Source organism: Rana temporaria, chromosome 1 (genome assembly GCF_905171775.1).
Source record: "Rana temporaria chromosome 1, aRanTem1.1, whole genome shotgun sequence".
In the NCBI taxonomy this organism is placed as follows: domain Eukaryota; kingdom Metazoa; phylum Chordata; class Amphibia; order Anura; family Ranidae; genus Rana; species Rana temporaria.
Window position 1 is genome coordinate 622,337,738 of NC_053489.1, and position 13,182 is coordinate 622,350,919.

Genomic DNA, 13,182 nt, shown 5'->3' on the forward strand with positions numbered 1-13,182 from the left:
GCCGACTCTGGCACGTCACGCTCCCCGAAGACAGCCGGGACAGGTCTCGGCTCTTCACGGCGCTATACGGCGCCTGCGCACAGACTATGCGCAGGCGCCGTGAAGCGCCAGGTCCTATTTCGGCTATTTCCAGAGAAGCGTGACGTGCCAGAGCCGGCCGTCAATCACCTTCTCTCTCCATAGAAACGCCCATTCCCCGCGGGGAGTCGTAATCTTGTATCTACGAGTGCACAGTGAGTACGGGGATAAAAAAATAAAGCCAGGCATACTGTAGCTCGCGCTACTATGCCACATTTTATGCTAGAGGGAAAAAAAAATGTTTTATCAATAGGGTGAACCCCCGCTTTAAGTACCGTCATTTTAGTTACATAGTGGATCACGCAAAAGTGTTCATCCATACAATGAAAAAGTTTCTTCAGCAGTCCCCTCGACCAGCATTGTATCTGGTTTCTTCCACCCGCCTAGAAGCTGAAACATGTTGAAGGCTCATACAGAAACTTGCTCTAGATTCTAAGGGGGAAGAAGCGCTGAAATGTAAGACGTGCAACATGTATACAAGAAAAGAACACAAAGCAGGAAGGAAATGGCTGGTGAATACAGAAAATCTATTGTACTGTATCTGAATTAGACCCGAGCAGAGCTCTGCACAAGATGACTCAACATAGAACAAGCTCTCCCAGGTAAGGACAAGCCAGGTACGAGGATAAGGAGGCTGGACAGAAGGAGGGCCGATGGTGGGGATGGGGAAGGTTGGAGGAAGGAGGTACTACTCACACTGCTCACATTTGTCAGTGTGTCTCTTCTTTCCTTCTCTCGTCCAGAAATAATGTGAACAGAGGTGTGTGATTGGGGCTGGAACTGGCTGAAGAAGAGCCCGGTAGCTGCAGAGCTGTCCTACAGAACAGGTAAGTCACCCATACTTGTAATTTATATATATATATATACTCATACATTGCTACAGCTAACGGATGCCGACCTATACAGAAAGTATTGTGTGATGATTTAATACATTCTTATTTGCAATGTGTGTGCTGCTTTGCTGGGAGTCTTGTACAAATGTGTGCTTTTTCCATATTTCATCTTGCTTCATATTCACATTTACAGTGAGAAAAATTACACAGCTTAGTGGTTAGCACATCTGCTTTGCAGTGCTTGATTCATCGGTTTGAATCACGGGCAGGACGCTATCTGCATGGAGTTTGCATGTTCCCCCTGTACTTGCATGGGGTGCAATCTGCACTCCAAAGACATACTGCATGTAATCAATGAACCGTAGTTTAACATTCTAGAGGACAGGAACGGGTGTGCTTGTATGTAAATTGCTGGTGCTGCATACATGCCTGAAATAAACGAATTATAACTCTGAGGGCCAGTTCACACCACATGCAGTCCAGTGCATTTTTCTGCATAATAAAATGCATGGGGAAGTAGGTTATATGGTTTGCAATGGCATAACTTTCACCAGAGCTTTTTTTTCTCAGAAAATAGGTGCAGGAACTCAAATACGACCCGTTAAGATTTCATAAACAGTAGAAGGGTCTTAAAGGGGCATTATATACCAGGATTGCATTACATATAGAGAGCAGAGTTCAGGGGGTTACACACAGAGTGCAGAGCTGTCACGTGTAAACACAGAAACCAGACTTCTGTGTTTACAAGTGATTGTGGTGAACAGGCACCAAAGGGTCTGAGCCAGAGGTGGTGGAACTGAGTTCCCCCAAGTTCCCCCTGAAAAAAAGCCCTGACTTTCACACTTGTAAGTTCAGTTCCAGGGCTTTTCAGTTCCCCAAAAAAAAAGTAGAACATGCTGCATTTTTCCTGCACTAGACTGTATTGGAACACAGAAAAACGCATCAAAAACACATTAAAGATGCACTGGACCCTAGTATAGTGGGAAAAAAGCATCTGGAAATGTATCAAAAACGCACCAAACACCCACTGGAACGTGTTAAAAACGTGCATGCAGAAACGCATCCGGAAAGGATCTGGAGTGTGTTTTTTGTGGTGTAAAGTATGAAATTGCATTTAGGGCCAGTTCACACAACATGCGGTCTGGTGCGTTTTATTTCTGCATCAAGAATGCATTGAATGTAGGTTATATGGTTTCCAATGGCATAGTTCACACCAGTGCTTCCAGTTCCAAAAGTAGAACATGCTTTATTTTTTCTGCACTGGACTGTACTGGAACACTGTAAAATGCATAAAACATGCACTGGAACGCACCTAAATGCACTAAAAACACATATGTCCTTATTTAAGATTAAGAAAAAAAAAGTGGGAAAATGCACTAGACTGCATCAAAAAAGCACTGGAATGGATCAAAAAAGTGCATACAAAAAAGCATCAGGAACGCATCCGGATTGAGTTTCTACGGTGTGAACTCTTAAAGTAAAACAAAAATATATATATATATTGATGCCAGGAACTTGCATTTTCTGCAAAAAATCCAACAATGCCAGCTTCATTGTTTTTCTCATGACATTTCTACTTTTAAATCTAAATTCAGATATAGAAATAAATACCCTTGCAGGGGAGCCCCGTACACACGATCAGAAATTCCGCCAGCAAAAGTCTGATGTGATCTTTTGAATGGAAATTCCGACCGTGTGTATGCTCCATCGGACCTTTGCTAGTGGAATTTCTGCCAGCAAAAGATTGAGAGCTGGTTCTCAAAGGTAAAAATTCCTATCGGAAAATCCGATTGTCTGTAGCAATTCCAACGCGCAAAATTCCGACACATGCTCAGAAACAATTTGACGCATGCTCGGGAGCATTGAACGTAATTTTCTCGGCTCGTCATGCTTGTTAAAGTTGAACAAGAAACAAAATACTGGCCCTACAGAAAGCTTATTATAGCTTGTCTCACTTCGTTCATCATCCCTCCCTCCCCCCCCAAATCCTCCCCCCCCCCCCCCCAAATCCTCCCCCCCCCCCCCAAATCCTCCCCACTTGCACGGTGTCCAGCCAGTCCAGTAGTCAGCACTTATTGGCCTACACAGAGGGGATCATCAGGGTCAGAATTTCTCCCAGATGATTTAACTACCCCAATCAATTACTGATACTCGTGCTGACATAACTACAGGCTGAACACATAATCGTCCGGACCGTGCTGCTATTTATGTCCGTGTCTTTTTTGTTAGTCCTGTTTGTGAATTTCTATATATGGTAATCATTTGTTCATATTAGATTACCCTAGTCCCTATATAGTTCATTTATGGCTGTACTTTTTTAATATTTTATTTTTTGATACTACTAATAAATATTTTTGTATCATGATAATCTCTGATCATTAATTGTTGCTCATAGTAACCCCTCTAGGCCCCTCTGCTGGCCGAACTCCCAATTTTCCCCTCCCCCCTTCTTTTGTTAATTGTTAAAGTGGTAGTGAAGTCCCCCTCCGGAAATTTTTACCAGCAGGTATGTTTATCCACTTGATCACCGCCTCATAGCCGAAATAGGGCTACAAGGCGGTCGCTTAACTCTGGGAGAACGTCCTTGGACGTCTTATCAGAATTGCGCTCCCGCGCGCCCCTTGGGGCGCGCACACGGGAGTGTCCGTGACCGCCGCATCACGGATCGCGGTAAATTGCCGCTGATAGCGGCCGTTTACCACGTGATCGCTCCGTCCAATGACGGAGCGATCACATGTAAACAAACCGGCGTCATATGATGACGCCGGTTCCTCCCTCCTCTCTCTGTACCGATCGGTACAGTGTGAGAGGGGGGAGCGCGGGTGTCAGCAGCGCTGTGGCTGGATCTGTGACTATTGCAGTCACAGATCCACCCATCCCTGCTCAGCCATCCCTGCAACCTCTGCCCCAATACTCTGCAATACACTCTGCAATACCCCCTGCGCTAATACTCTGCAATACCCCCTGCACCAGTACTTTGCAATACCCCCTGCGCCAATACGCTGCAATACCCCCTGCGCCAATACTCTGCAATACCCCCTGCGCCAATACTCTGCAATACCCCCTGCTCAATACTCTGCAATACCCCCTGCACAATACTCTGCAATACCCCATGCGCCAATACTCTGCAATACCCCCTGCTCAATACTCTGCAATACCCCCTGCGCCAATACTCTGCAATACCCCCTGCGCCAATACTCTGCAATACCCCCTGCGCCAATACTCTGCAATACCCTTGCACCAATACTCTGCAATACCCTCGCACAATACTCTGCAATACCCTTGCACCAATACTCTGCAATACCCCCGCACCAATACTCTGCAATCCCCCCGCACCAATACTCTGCAATACCCCCGCACCAATACTCTGCAATACCCCCGCACCAATACTCTGCAATACCCCCGCACCAATACTCTGCAATACCCCCGCACAATGCTATGCAATACCCCCGCACCAATACTCTGCAATACCCCCGCACCAATACTCTGCAATACCCCCCCGCACCAATACTCTGCAATACCCCCCCGCACCAATACTCTGCAATACCCCCCCCGCACAATACTCTGCAATACCCCCCCGCACAATACTCTGCAATACCCCCCTGCACAATACTCTGCAATACCCCCCCCCCGCACAATACTCTGCAATACCCCCGCACAATACTCTGCAATACCCGGAAAATACTCTGGGGGGGAAAAAATGTGTTTTAACCACTTCCTGCCCGCCGGCCGTCATATGACGTCCTTGATTTGTGCAGGGATATCTGAATGATGCCTGTAGCTACAGGCATCATTCAGATATCCTCTTTTTCAGTCGGCGATTTCCTACACCGTAAGAACGATCATGGATGCTGTTCCACCTCTTGATTGTTCTTATGGGAGGCGAAAGGGGATGTCCCCCCTCCCTTCTCCCTCCGGTGCTTCTTCCGACTCACCGCTACGATCGAAGCCAGGATCGTTTTTTTTTTTTTTTTTTTCAGGCTTCCCAGCCTAGAGGTGAGATATGGGGTCTTATTGACCCAATATCTCACTGTAAAGAGGACCTGTCATGCTATATTCCTATTACAAGGGATGTTTACATTCCTTGTAATAGGAATAAAAGTGATCAAAACATTTATTTTTTGGGAAAAACGTGTCAAACTAAAATAAATAAAGTCAAATGAACAATAAAAAAAAATATATATATAAAGTGCCCCTGTTCCCGTGTGCTCGTTTACAGAAGTGACCGCACTCGTAAGTCCCGCCCACATATGAAAACGGTGTTCAAACCACACATGTGAGGTATCGCTGCGAACGTTAGAGCGAGAGCAATCATTTTGGCCCTAGAGCTCGTCTCCAACTAAAAAGATGTAACCAGTAAAAATATTTAAAGCGTCACCTATGGGGATTTTTAAATAACAAAGTTTGGCGCCATTCCACAAGCATGTGCAATTTTGAAGGGTGACATGTTGGGTATCTATTGACTCGGTGTAACTTCATCTTTCATATTATGCAAAAACATTGGGCTAACTTTAATGTGTTTTTTTTTTTTAAAGCACAAAACCGTTTTATATCCCAAATAAACGCGTTCGAAAAATTGCTGCGAAAATGCTGTGCGCGATAAAGAGTTGCAATGACTGCCATTGTATTCTCTAGGGTCTTTGCTAAAAAAGCATATATAATGTTTTGGGGTTCTATGTAATTTTCTAGCAAATAAATGATGATTTTTACATGTAGGAGAGAAATGTCAGAACTGGTCTGGGTGCTCCAGAACGCCTGATGGTGCTCCCTGCATGTTGGGCCTCTGTATGTGGCCACGCTGTGTAAAAGTCTCACACATGTGGTATCGCCATACTCGGGAGGAATAGTAGAATGTGTGTTGGGGTGCAATTTGTGGTATGCATATGCTGTGTGTGAGAAATAACCCGCTAATTTGAACATTTTGTGAAAAAAAAAAATATTGATTTTGCAAAGAATTGTGGGAAAAAATGACAACTTCAAAAAACTCACCATGCCTCTTTCTAAATACCTTGGAATGTCTTCTTTCCAAAAAGGGATCATTTGGGGGGTATTTGTACTTTTCTGGCATGTTAGGGTCTCAAGAAACGAGAGAGGCTGTCAGTACTTCAGGTGTAATCAAAGTGATCAATTTTCAGTAATTGGTACCATAGCTTGTAGACCCTATAACTTTCACCCAGACTAAATAATAACCATTTTTTTTTTGTTTTACCAAAGATATGTAGCAGTATACATTTTAGGCCAAATTTATGAAGAAAAATTCATTTTTTACAAAATTTTCGTTCTTTTTTCATTTATAGCGAAAAAAATAAAAACCGCAGAGGTGATCAAATACCACCAAAAGAAAGCTCTGTTTGTGGGGAAAAAGGACAAAAATTCATTTGGTTACAGTATTGTATGACTGAGTTATTGTCATTCAAAATGTGAGAGCACCGAAAGCTGAAAATTGGTCTGGTCATTAAAGCGGTAGTTCACCCTCCTTTCCATCATTAGACCATTAAATTCGGCATTGTAGCGCGAGCTACGGTATGCCGGTCTTAAATTTTTAATCCCCGTACTCACTGTTCTATCGCTCATTGAAGAATCCGACTCCCGCGGGGAATGGGCGTGCCTATGGAGAGGGAGGATGATTGATGGCCGGCTCTGGCACGTCACGCTCCCCGAAGACAGCCGGAGTAGGTCTCGGCTATTCACGGCGCCTGCGCACAGGCTATGCGCAGGCGCCGTGAATAGCCAAGCCTATTTCGGCTATTTCCGGAGAAGCGTGACGTGCCAGGGCCGGCCGTCAATCACCTTCTCTCACCATAGGAACGCCCATTCCCCGGATTCTTCAATGAGCGATAGAACAGTGAGTACGGGCATAAAAAATGTAAGACCGGCATACCGTAGCTCGCGCTACGATGCCGAATTTAATGGTCTAATAAAAAAAAACTTTTTTTTTTTTTTTTAACAGGGTGAACCCCCGCTTTAAGGGGGTTTAGGTGCCTGGTGGTTAAAATAAAGCTTACCTGTAGGTACAAGTATCCTATCCTAAGTGCGCACCGTTTAGGAGATATTTAGTGTCCCTGCAGCTGGTGACATCACCAGTGCATGCGCTCTGAAGGAACTTCACAGCACCAGGCTCTGAAGGAACGACACGGGTATGAACAGTGACTCCCACAAGCATGCGCGGGAGTGACATCATCGCGGCTCAGCCAGTAAAAGGACCTCAAACCCAGAAGGACGACCGGGTGAAGGTGGAAGCCATGTCAGCAGCGTGCTGCTGGAGGGCATAGTTTCAAGGAACGTTTTTGATAGTTTCATACTAGCCCATTATGACTTTAGCTTTCAGGGAGATATTTTTTTTTTTATAACTTTACTTCCACTTTAAAAGTAGTGGGTACAGGAATAAGAATGAATACCTTATTCCTGGCTCCAGATGGTGTAATCCATCCAGGTGACCGGTCCAGCGCTGCTGCCTCACTAAGGTCCGCTGCGGTTCCAGGCTCACCGCCCCCAAGTATAATGCAGAGTTCATTGTACCTGATGATGCCCCCAGCCTGGAGCACAAGAGGGAAAGGGACAGCCTGGGGGGGGGGGGGGGGGGGTACGTACAGTACATAATAAAGCCTCTTCCTAGACCACTAGCAATAACAAGCACCTAAAGCTAAACTCTGGGAAAACTAAAGGTACTCCTTTGCAGTAGGGCTGTGTCCACACTACAAGGGTTTTCTGTTCATTTTTATATCTAGGAGAATTGGATATATACTTAAAGCGGAGGTCCACCATGAATTAAAAAAATTAAAAGCCAGCAGCTACAAATACTGCTGCTGCTAGCTTTTTAATAAATGGACACTTACCTGTCCAGGGTGCCCGCGGTGTAGGCAGCTGAAGCCAATCAATCGCTCGGCTCTCGGCTGCCCCCGCCACCATCCTTGGTGAGGGAATCAGGAAGTGAATCTTTGCGGCTTTACTTCCCGGTTCCCTGCTGTGCATACATGAGTTGCGCTGCGCTTCCTCACTGCTCCCTGCTGTCTTCTGAGACCTGTGTGTTTCCCAGAAGACAGCGGGGGGATGGAAAGCTGAGTAGACTCCCCATTCTTTCACAATATAAAAAAAATTGGGCTAACTGTTCTGTTGTCTTATTTTTCAATTCCAAAAATGTGTATGTTTTCCAAAAAAAGTGCGCTTGTAAGACCACTGCGCAAATACGGTGTGACAAAAAGTATTGCAACAACTGCCATTTTATTCTCTAGGGCAGGGGTGTCAAACTCAATTTCATCATGGGCTGCATTAGTATTATGATTGCCCTCAAAAGGGCCAGTTGATCTGTAAGGTTAGATGTCCAGCGCATCCCCTCCCCTTACATTAGATGTCAAGAGCCACCCCACCATCAGAAGTTGAGTCCCCCATTCTCCCTTGCATCACAGTGCACCCCCCTTTTCTTATGCTGCTGCTGGGAAGAAGCTGGATGCATTGCTTGAAAGCAGAAAGTAAGGATCTGGAGTAGGAACAGAGGAGGGCAGGAGAGGTGCGAGGGCCACATGAAATTAACTGGAGGGCCGGATTTGGCCGGCGGGCCTTGTGTTTGACACCTCTGCTCTAGGGTGTTAGGAAAATATATATAATGTTTGGGGGTTCTAAATAATTTTCTAGCAAAAATAATAATAAAATGTAACTTGTAAACACCAAATCTCAGAAAGAGGCTCGGTCCTTAAGTGGTTAATCACTTAAGGACCGCCTCCTGCACATATACATCATCAGAATGGCACGGCTGGGCACATGTACGTACAGGTACGTCCTGTACATGTACCCAGCCGTGGGTCGCGGGCGCGCGCCCACGACGCGGTCCGAAGCTCCGCGGACCCGATCGCCGCTGAGGTCCCGCGATCGGTCCACGGAGCTGAAGAACGGGGAGAGCCGCGTGTAAACATGGTTTCCCCGTTCTTCACTGTGGCGGCTGCATAGATCGTGTCATCCATTTTATAGGGGGACACAATCGATGACATCACTCCTACAGCCACACCCTCCTACAGTTGTAAACAAACATTAGGTGAAACATAACTCCTTCAGCGCCCCCTGTGGTTAACTCCCAAACTGCAACTGTCATTTCCACAGTAAACAATGCATTTCAAATGCATTTTTTGCTGTGAAAATGACAATGGTCACAAAAATGTGTCAAAATTGTCCGAAGTGTCCGCCATAATGTCACAGTCACGAAAAAGATCGCTGCCATTAGTAGTAAAAAATATATATAAAAATGCAATAAAACTATCCCCTATTTTGTAAACGCTATAAATTTTGCGCAAACCAACCGATAAACGCTTATTGCGATTTTTCTTTTTTTTACCAAAAATATGTAGAAGAATACGTATCGGCCTAAACTGAGGGAAAAAAAATAATTATAGATTTTTGGGGGATATTTATTATAGCAACAAGTAAAAAATATTGCATTTTTTTCAAAATTGTCGCTCTATTTTTGTTTATAGAGCAAAACATAAAAACCCGCAGAGGTGATCAAATACCACCAAAAGAAAGCTCTATTTGTGGGAAAAAAAGGACGCCAATTTTGTTTGGGAGCCACGTCGCACGACCGCGCAATTGTCAGTTAAAGCGACGCAGTGCCGAATCGCAAAAAGGGGCAAGGTCCTTTAGCTGCATTTTGGTCCGGGTCTAAGTGGTTAAGGCACATACAGACCAAGAATCACTTTAAATTAAAACTGGACAAGTCAGATATGAAGTTCTCCAATGGTTGCCTGTTCTGACAGCACAACATGGCAGTACTTTTTGCCAGCACACAAAATGTTAACCTTGTGCCTCTTGGAACGCTCACCATTTGTTCGGTGTGTTTGTATTAGGGGATTTTTCTACCTTTTTGTTTTTCATTGCCAGCCTGGAGGGAAATGTGTGGTGTAAAATGAATAGATGATGATTCATGACATGGGGGGGGGGGCAGAGCTTTCTCATACACTCGTATACAAGATGCTGTAACTGCACATGCGAGACAATGCAACCTTCACTGCTGTGTAGGAAGTTCTAGTTAACAAGTTCAAGAAAAAGGTGTCATGGGTACAGGCTGCCATTGCCAACTTATTTCTGAAAATGCAAGATGTCTGGCTGTCAGGTTGATTTTCCCTGACATGATACAGGCATAGAGGTCAAGAATGTGAGAGAAAAGCTGGAATTCCTTATCAGGGCTGATGCTGCTCATGGGGCCAATCGAGAAGGCTGCCTCAGAGTTACGCAGCACAGCTCTGACATACACCGCACCTGCCGGTGTCAGGGATGCCAACCTCCCACAGCATTTTTTACTGACAAAACATGGAAAATTTACTGGCGGAGAAATTACAGAACTCTATTGAAAACAAACACAGTGAATATTTGAACAGTATAAACATGATATGGAAACACTGGCCCATATTCTCTCTAAAAATCCGCAGGCTGCGCTTAAGGCACTTACACTCCGCTGTCCCAACTTACAGGAGCAAGTGTTTTATTCCCCAAACACTTGCTCCATAAGTTGGGACGGCGGAGTGTAAATGCCCCGGCGTTGCCTGGCGGATCTCCAAGGGGGCGGCTTGTATTCAAATTAAGCGCGCCCCCGATTCTAATGAACTGCGCATGTGCCGGGCTTCAAAAGGCCCAGTGCGTATGCTCCAGTTCTCGGCGGAAAACGCCAATGACGCCGACGTGTGCGTCATTGACGTAAAGTCGTATTCAAGAACGACTTACGGAAACGACGTACCCGACGAAAAAACACGACGCGGACCCGACGCCATCCGTAACATGGCCTACGTGGGACTTGCGGAAATTTACTCCTCATAATAGCAGGAGTAAGTTTCCGCTTACGCAAACGACGTTAGCGACGGTTACGCGACGCGAACTCGTTCGGGAATCGGCGTAGAAGGATCATTTGCATACGCAAATGAGTCCTTCACGTAAATGCCATCTGGCGGCGGCCGGCGTCATTACATTTAAGATCCGCCAGTGTAAGTGACTTACAGATGGCGGATCTTAAGTGTATCTATGCGAAAATGATTCTAAGAATCAGTCGCATAGATACACGGGCCAAAAAAGGGAGTTACGATGGAGTATCCTGAGATACTCCATCGTAACTTCACTGAGAATATGGGCCACTGTGTATAAACATGATATGGAAACACTGTCAATATCTATAACAAAGTAATTTGCTTGATTTACACTTAAAAAGTCAACACTGCATGATATTATCCGCCCCTAATATTTACTGACCATTTGTAAAATCTGTGATTTTTTTTTTTTACAACTGCCAGTAAATTTAAAGATAATGGCGAGCTGGTGGTTTTCTCAGACTCAAATTTGATTATCTGCAGTGGAGGATGGGAGATATTTGGGGTCTGGAAAACCCCTGATATTGCCAAAAAGAGTACCTGTCATCTGCCTAATGCTATCCCATAGGAGGCATGTTAGTTTTCCTTGTGATAACAAAAAATATATATACTGATCAGTTTTTGGTATATAGGGGAATGGGACTTACTCTATGGGTCAGTGCTAGTGCTTGGTGATATGACAGTCCTCCATGCCAGGTCTTGGCATATTGTGCTTATATAAGACTGTCTTCTAATGCTCCTTGGGGCTAAACGGAGTAAGAGCTGCAAAGGAAAGATGGATACGAGCAGCTGCCCCATGCTTACCCTAGTTTCCCCCATTACTGACTTACCCTGCCTTTGTTCTGTGTATCTGTGTGGTGGCAGCCATCTTGGTAGAAGCAGAGCATTGCTTCCTTGTGTCAGAGCCTTCAGCAAGGAGAACCCTGAGCAGCACAATAATGACATCACCAAATCTCACTCCAAATCTCCTGAGACTAGCAGTTAGAGACAATAGTGCCTTTCTTCAAATAGGTCGGTGCTGTGAGTTTCTGTAGCACACCACCCACACATGCTCCAATATACAGTGCATTGAAAAAGTATTCATACCCCTTGACATTTTCCAAAAGTTGTCATGTTACAACCAAAAACGTAAATGTATTTATTTATTTTTTGTGATAGAAAATGATAAGTACTGTATTCATTGGCGTATAACACTCACTTTTTTACCCTGAAAATAGAAGGTAAACTGTGCCTGCGTGTTATATGCAGGGGGCTGTGGAAAGTTGTTTTCCCTGAAACTTCCCTCTTAAAGTTAGGGTGCGTGTTATACGCCGATAAATACGGTAGTTTTCAACACTTTTTACAAATATGTGAAAAGTGTGGCGTGCATTTGTATTCAGCCCCCTGAGTCAATTCTTTGTAGAACCCCCTTTTACTGCAATTACAGCTGCAAGTCTGTTTGGGGATGTCTCTACCAGCTTTGCACATCTAAAAAGTGACATTTTTGTCCATTATTCTTTGCAAAATAGGTCAAGCTCTAGTAAGACCTCATCTGGAATATGCAGTTCAGTTTTGGGCCCCAGTTCTCAAAAAGGATATCGGGGAACTGGAGAAAGTGCAGAGAAGAGCAACCAAACCAATAAGAGGAATGGAGGAGCTCAGCTATGAGGAAAGATTAGAGGAACTGAATTTATTCACTCTTGAGAAGAGGAGAATAAGGGGGGGATATGATCAACATGTACAAATATATAAGAGGTCCATACAGTGTACTTGGTGTTGAGTTATTCTCTTTACGGTCAACACTGAGGACAAGGGGGCACTCTTTACGTCTAGAGGAAAAGAGATTTCATCTCCAAATACGGAAAGGTTTCTTCACAGTAAGAGCTGTGAAAATGTGGAACAGACTCCCTCCAGAGGTGGTTCTGGCCAGCTCAGTAGACTGCTTTAAGAAAGGCCTGGATTCTTTCCTAAATGTACAGAATATAACTGAGTACTAACTTATTTATAGGTATAGTTGATCCAGGGTAAATCCGATTGCCTCTCGGGGGATCAGGAAGGAATTTTTTCCCCTGCTGCAGCAAATTGGACAATGCTTTGCTGTTTTTTTTGCCTTCCTCTGGATCAACTGTGGGTATGGAGTTGGGTGTATGGGATTGCATTGTGTTTTTTTATTTTGTTTGTTTATTTATTTTGTTTTTTTATTTTTTTTGTGGTTGAACTGGATGGACTTTTTTCAACCTGACTAACTATGTAACTATGTAAGCTCTGTCAGATTGGATGGAGAGCGTCTGTGAACAGCAATTTTCAAGTCTTGCCACAGATTCACAATTGGATTTAGGTCTGGACTCTGACTGGGCCATTCTAACACATGAATATGCTTTGATCTAAACCATCCCATTGTAGCTCTGGCTGTATATTTGGGGTCGTTGTCCTGCTGGAAGGGGAAC

At 44.6% G+C, this 13,182-nt stretch overlaps 1 protein-coding gene across 1 annotated transcript in view; it reads left to right on the forward strand.

Moving 5' to 3' along the window:
* The first annotated feature begins 445 nt into the window (after window positions 1–445).
* Window positions 446–13,182, forward strand: part of SH3BP2 (SH3 domain binding protein 2) — a 150,263-nt gene continuing 137,526 nt past the window's right edge. The window contains exon 1 of the mRNA XM_040335319.1: window positions 446–905. The gene's annotated coding sequence lies outside the window, so the exon portion shown is untranslated. The remainder of the gene's footprint in view (window positions 906–13,182) is intronic.